The sequence below is a fragment of the Nymphaea colorata genome, chromosome 7 (assembly GCF_008831285.2).
Source record: "Nymphaea colorata isolate Beijing-Zhang1983 chromosome 7, ASM883128v2, whole genome shotgun sequence".
NCBI classification, from domain to species: Eukaryota; Viridiplantae; Streptophyta; class Magnoliopsida; order Nymphaeales; family Nymphaeaceae; genus Nymphaea; species Nymphaea colorata.
This window is the reverse complement of record NC_045144.1, coordinates 1,919,030-1,925,948: the sequence shown is the minus strand read 5'-3', so window position 1 is coordinate 1,925,948 and position 6,919 is coordinate 1,919,030. Positions and strand designations below refer to the sequence as shown.

The 6,919-nt window shown below is 38.8% G+C and overlaps 1 long non-coding RNA gene across 5 annotated transcripts; it reads right to left on the bottom strand.

The window, feature by feature from the left end:
• Positions 1-704: 704 nt before the first annotated feature.
• On the bottom strand, positions 705-3,851 carry LOC116257013 (uncharacterized). Of its 5 annotated transcripts, none has more exons than XR_004173280.2 (3): positions 2,462-3,793; positions 1,255-1,555; positions 705-1,171 (listed from the first exon to the last, which is right to left on the bottom strand). It is a non-coding gene; the product is annotated as an uncharacterized LOC116257013 (long non-coding RNA). The 5 variants fall into 5 exon arrangements; XR_004173282.2 differs by having other exon boundaries at positions 705-1,555; positions 2,462-2,854; positions 3,129-3,779; XR_004173281.2 differs by having other exon boundaries at positions 1,417-1,555; positions 2,462-3,774.
• Positions 3,852-6,919: the final 3,068 nt, after the last annotated feature.

Below are 6,919 nucleotides of genomic sequence, written 5' to 3'. Positions count from 1 at the left end.
TTTTAATGGCAGTCACCATTAATTAATTCATAAGGAACCCTTCCACTTTCATGGTTTGAACTTTGATTCTCGCGAACTGTAGCCGACGGAGCTCTTGTTACTGGCGTTTATGATTTGTCCCCATCAGAGCAACTATACAACTTTGCAATGCATTGAATATTAACCACAGGCATCAGCGGGAAGCCATTAAAGTTTTGCTTTGGAGAATACATTTTTATAAAATATGATATGGTTTTGAAAATTTACTCTATTTTTGTAGTCTTCTGTTGTTATGCATTCTACCCTGAAATTTATACTTTTTATATATTTCTAAAATTTCTTGAAGAGATTATATTTGAATTCCTTAGGATTTATTCTTATTAATGTTTTTTCTAAAATGAGATTTCCAAAATGTTTTTATTTTAAAAAACAGTAACTTTGTGATTCTAGAACCAACAAAAAAAAGAGAAATTTAGCGTTTTTTCTCCAACTTCTCTGGATAATTTAAAGAACATATATATAGATTTTATATGCAGATATAGGTTTTCGAAAGTTAATAAAAGATTTTTATACTTATGGAAAATATAAGTCATTCAAAAGCACATAACGCTTATGTTTTGTTTTGCCTTACGGAGGTAAAGCACAACACCGAGTTGTCCCCAAGCATTGAAATAGGGCTTTCGGCGCTCTTTTCTGCACAGAAAGGTTAAAAGGAAAAAAATATATATAACGTGTAAAATTAAGAGGGCACTATAGTTAGTTTGATCACAATAATATTGACTTCTTTCTAAATAGAATAGCCCATGTGGCGCATTCCACCACTAGCATGTACAAAAGTCAAAGTTTATATATCAATATAATATAGCTACTTGATCACGCGCTTGCAACGTCTGGAAACAAGTGGGACTCATTCCTTTCTCAACCACACATTCCTGGCAACTTGACACGGGTATATCTCCAAGCTGATATCTCGTGAATATCTGAAAGAGAGGCAGCGGAGAGATTGAACACCTAGAGCTGGTGGAGACATGGGAAACGATGGAATCCCTCCAGCAACAAGCCATCATAAGAAGCTAGACCTTTCTTAGTAATGATATGTGTTACCCCTATTTCCAAACAAGAATTATCTACTAGCTTCAGTCACCTTTATCATAATTTTAGTAACCTTCACATTTCCGATGATGCAGGAGAACTGAGGAATATAGAGAGAAAGGGATTAAACTTCATCCCCAACATTTGCATACATATTTTTTAGTATGCAACCTTAATGCTTACCTTCCTTTTCATGGAGGAGCATCGCTACTGCCCCAGTTGAAGTTCTAATGTTGTCAATATATCATAGAACAACAAAACAATGCATATAACAAAGAATATAGTAATATTTATTTCTATAGCTCTTCTTGGGAAAGACTGTGTACCATAAAAAAGTCCACACACCTTGCAGCCTACTCTTTCTGGGGCCAATGCCGTTGCCTTACTGATTCCCCTGGAAGCTCCAGTAACAATGGCCACAGAGTTTCTACACCCAGATAAACTTCAGTTTGTGCTTGCTCTACGGTGGACACATCTCTTATGCCTATACATCACATTCCATTCATGAGTCCCACAAAAAAAGTATAAAAAAATAACTGCAATGAGAAAGAAAGCCAAGATGTCTTTTAAACAAGAGCAGGCAAGGAGCTAGTCTACATTGTGCAACCAGGCATAAGAATTGTGTCACCAAACGTACCAGGTACAAATAAGAATACTCAAGGAATAGGGCGAGCAACACAAAAAATTTAAGGCACTTAAATGGAGAATAATATGATCATCTCAACTGTGTTAGATAGCACTTTCAATCAACAGTAAATCAAGTTAAGAATGAACGTTATGGTTTCGACGGCATGGTTTCGAGGGCATGGGCAGAGAACCTGGGTCAAGGATAGTTTACAAAGAAATAAAGTGAGATCCAAATTTAGGACAATCATGCCACGATGATTGGAAAATTTACACTTAAATGAAAGCCTCCAAATGACCAAGAGGTCACTGGCTTTTCAATAAAGTGATGACTTGATTCATCTTCCCAAAATATTTCAAGGTAAACTTGGACTTTTCAAATACGTCATCTAATTGAAGGGATAATAAAAATAAAAGACATTATGCAAACTATCTAATTCTAATGTTATTAAATAGGAACTGCACAACAAAAGCAATGTTATTATTACAAAGATAAGTTATTATTAATAAAGATAAGTAAAAAACAGGCTAAAACAAGACCCTCCAAAAGAATTCCAGAAACATGATTTCACAACATTCTCCTTCATAAGTGCGTGCTCTGGGATTTGACTCTTCTTTATATTCTTCATGGTGATGGTTGTTTATTGTTTTTGAGCGTCGACATGTGTATTTAGTTTGGGTCAGACTCATGTTGCAGCATTCAATAATTTGCAGCTTTAAATTGACGTCAAACTGTATAACAGATATTTTTACAAAAGTCATTTACCTCAAGTTAACTTGAAGCTGAAGATATTTCCTGCACGTGCATAGACGACTCCAGAATATTCAAGAGATCAGAGATGGTGCTGCGTATCAGAATTGGTTACCACTTTTTAACAGAGTCTTCTGTAAAGAGTATAAATGAGCCTTCTCAGAGAAATGAAACTGATTGAGTGTTTTTTGCTCTCCATGCTCTCTGTTTCTCCCCTGTATAAATGAGCTCTCCGCGCTTCTGTGGGTGAAATCCTACTGCAATGTGTTCGGCCTTACATGGTATCAGAGCCAGTTCAATAACTGCATCAAACTCAGCTTCTAGTTCTAGTGGTTCAAATACGGTTGCTGGATCGAATACTGCATCTGGTGATTTCAGCACAACAAATTCCTCAAAAACCCATACTTCCTTTCATCATTTTGACAACCAGGTATGATGTTAATATCCCAACATTTAATAGGGGGGAAATTATGCAACATTTGGCACCTTCCTTTTGGTACCTATCAATGCGTCTTTTCTATACACATCCAATTACTAGCACTTTTCACTCGATCAAACAACCAACAAAATAATTGATAAAACATAGAAAAGAAAATTGAACGGGAGAAGACAAAAGCTAAATGGATATGTAAAAACTAGTGCATTCCCTAATAGCTTCCAGGAAAGAGGTTTTGAAGAATACCTCACAAGAGAAATCAGCACCAATAAGCAGCAAAGCTATCACGAGCAGTCAAGATAGAAACCCTTGCAACAGAAAATGGTACCTGAAAGTGACTTAAAATCCTATTCATTAAAAGAAATTGCTCAAATGGCTTCTACTACAGAAAGAAAAAGAGCTACAGTTTAACTGATTGGAAACCCTCTCTAGTGATCTCGTTGAAGGTGAGGTAAGTTCCTTCTCCGTTCACCCGAATAGCTGCACTAACGACCTAATTCCCCTCACAATTCATCGACCTTCCAAAAATCAAAGCTAAACCTGATCCAGTTTCTGACCAGCGAGAACAGCTCAAAGGAACGCCAAAAGCAAGAGCTCAATCTTTCCGCATGACGCATGAACGTCCTATATCTTTGCCATATTTTTGATCAACCACAAAAAATGCTTCAATTTGGCGATTCTCCACTTCGATCAGTAATCCATTTGTCAGCATCTTCCGATCGGACAGAGCCTACAACGCTGCAGACTTCGTTAAGGAAGCTTCCCCTAATTCACCACAGGAGAACGGATAAATGGGCTCGCGCGTAAATTTGAGAAATCGGGTTCGTGAGTTAAAAGAAAAACGGGTCGATGGTATGGAGCGAGAATTATCCGCTACGACTCTTGCACTAAGTATGGGTCGTCGGAGACACGCATTTGTTGTAGTGTGGTAATGAATTTCACCGATATGAACTGTTGCAAATCACTCCAACCAAGTCCATTTTGGCAGTGCAAGGAGTCCATTTCGGCAGCACCTATGTCATTGATTCAGCGGCAACGAGGCTTAGTTATACAGATGTGGCCATGAAATTTTCACTGCTATACTTTTTATTTCTGATTGGCGTAAAGCATACAAGCCTCGAACCAACTAGATGAAACGACAAGAAAGTTATCGGTATTTTAACCCCAAAAGATATCATGAGATCGTACAATTATGAAGTCACTACGGGGCCATAATAGAGCCATTTTTCATGAGTAAACTCCAGCCGCAACAAATATAGTTCAATTATAGTTCAATTGTGTGTGTGTGTGATTACATTTTTACTTTAATGAATCTTGTTAAAATCAAAAGTTTGGTATCTTTTCAATATATATATATATATATATATATATATATATATATATATATATATATATATCATGTACCCATGTTCCTATACATATATCGGCTAATGGTATGCAATTTCCTACTTGATAATGAAGATCAAGTATATCGTATCTAAAAGCAGGGGCGTGGCCCAAAAGCAGCCTGCTAACTGCCCCCTTCCACTAGGCCCTTCTTCTTGGAACCTCAGGGTTTGATGGGCATGATGGGCGGGTCGCAAGAAGCCATTGGTCGAAGGTTTGGACCAATCTAAATTCATAACCATTTTGCCCCGCTTCCAATTGATGACTGGCTAATATATAAGTGTTGACCTAAGCCCCTTTGTGTTGGGGCTCGGCTCCCAAACCGTACGTGAGCTGCCTCATACGGCTCTTCCTACGAACGCCCCCCTCTTTCTGAATCACATAAGACGAAAAGGTAGCTCCAACACACTCGCTTCACTTTGGCTTCCCTATAGTCCGTCATGTCATTTTTTTGGACTTTAAAGAACATCAATTTGTAATTGTCATTGATTTTGGTATGGTCAGCACTAATGATATCTTGATTGGTATGAAAACTGACATCTCATTGTCATTCATCCTAACCTTTCCATAATGAGTCCTGACCTTCACTGATTCAGGAAATTGTCAAAAGTGCTTCCAACTTCATGAAAAGGTTATGGAAATGAAAGACAAAATGGTAATTCTATGTCATTAGTATTGACTCTGACAAAAAACTTCAAAAAAAGGCTTTGCTCACTTTGCTCTGGCCTTGCGTCAACAATTCCATTTTCCTTCAAGATCAGATTGAAATGAGTGCTTTCTGAAAGAAGAGATCAAGGTTTGACGGAGAAAGGAAAGGTTGCAATTAGATGTCATTATCCATCAACCAAATTGTCATGGCATCTTGATTGGTATGGAAAATAGCATCTCATTGTCATTCATCCTGACCTTCCCATAATGAGTTATGACTATATATATATATATACTCTTCTTAGTTGAACCCAAGGAGAAATTATGGGTTTTTCAATCTATCGTTTGCAGGTTAATCGATTTAAGAATCATTACAAAATATATCTGTGCGTTGTGAAAATTTATATTTGGTGTTGCGAGGCAGTCACATAATTTGAACTGCATGTCTATAACCCTTGATACCCAATGCCCACTGCTCCTGCCAACATCCCTTTGGGTTTGTCTTCAATATAATGTTTAAGTTAATGAATTCCTTCATCGGTCACCAGTGAGGGTGGAAGCACATGTCTCTATATGCCAGAATATGCACCAAAATATTGCCAGGCAATGGCCGAGGCGCTGTGGGCTGCTGTGGGAGATTGTTCTCGCCCACACCAGCCCAAATAAAGTATCTTATTTACTACTGAAATCTCCGAACTTTTACTTATTTATATTTGAGTGCCCTTAAAAATTTACAATTTAAATTGTTAGTGCATTTTGTCAAAAAGATTTTTGACTCTACTACTATTAACAGGAAAACTGCGACAAGTATATGGCACCAGCTTAGATCAATATATAATCCCAAAAGATTAGAACCTATATATCCTCCTTTAGGATGAGCAAGATGATTAGAACCTATTGTCTGGGTAAAAAGGCTGAAGCACCTTTTTTTTTCTTCTTTCCCCTCAAGGTATTGCCCGCATCGATGCCTGATAATGTCACAGTGTATGTTGATGATCTGGGTACTGCATCTACATGTCCACCCAATATAAAGAGTATATATACATAACCCATTTGAATCGAACAAGTAATACCCCCACCGGCCCAACCAGCTGCTTGTTTTGGAGCTGATCCTATGTATCCTCCTTAAACTTGATTAAGCGTAAATTGAGACAAGTGGCGCAATCTCTTGTTGGTGATGTTTATGACTTGTCCCCACCACTGAACTACATCTCAAGTTTCTAATGAACTAATGCCTGTAAAACATATAAATAAGTCAACGTTCGTATGCAATGCTAAGTATTAAAGTATTCAATCATGCAAATATTGAACTATTCAACTGTTTTTTCTCAACCGCAAATTTTCTTTCTATTTTTTAATGGCAGTCACCGTCAATTCCCCACGAAGACCATGTTGGGATTTCCCCATCTGGATAGTCCTGCGTCGATAGGAGTCCATATCCGTTTCGGACCCTTAAGTATAAATACTCCTGCCTTGTGATGGAGAGAGACACATTCAGTTTTTACCGTCTGGGTAATCGGTCCCCTTAGCCATACGTGAATTGTCTGTCCCCATCACTGGGCTGCTATGGCTGAGGAGAGAAACTCATTGCCGCTGCCGCTGCCGCCGCCGCTACCTCCGCAGGGGAACGACTCTATGGGGACTGTAGCCGTTCTTCCAACAGCCGCCGACATTCAGTCGGCGGTCGCCTCTACAGGTTCTACTTCCGCCCTATGAAACACATGGATCTATGAATGGTTTTTGATTTCTGCATTTTCTTTTGGTCGCTATCTTGATTCATCGCAAAGCTCCAAGAATGGGTTATGGGCTCACTCCATGCTTCCCCTGCGTGTTTCCCTTTGCATACTGTTTTTTCACGTAAAGGAATAGGGCAGAAACGTGGAAGAAGAGGGCACCGACGTGCCTGTTCCTTCCTATGTTGCAGAATGGGCAATGGAAGCGTTGGGTTTCTGTTGCAGCCGCAGAGAAAGGAACAGGGAGAGGAGACGGACGTGCGTCTTGCC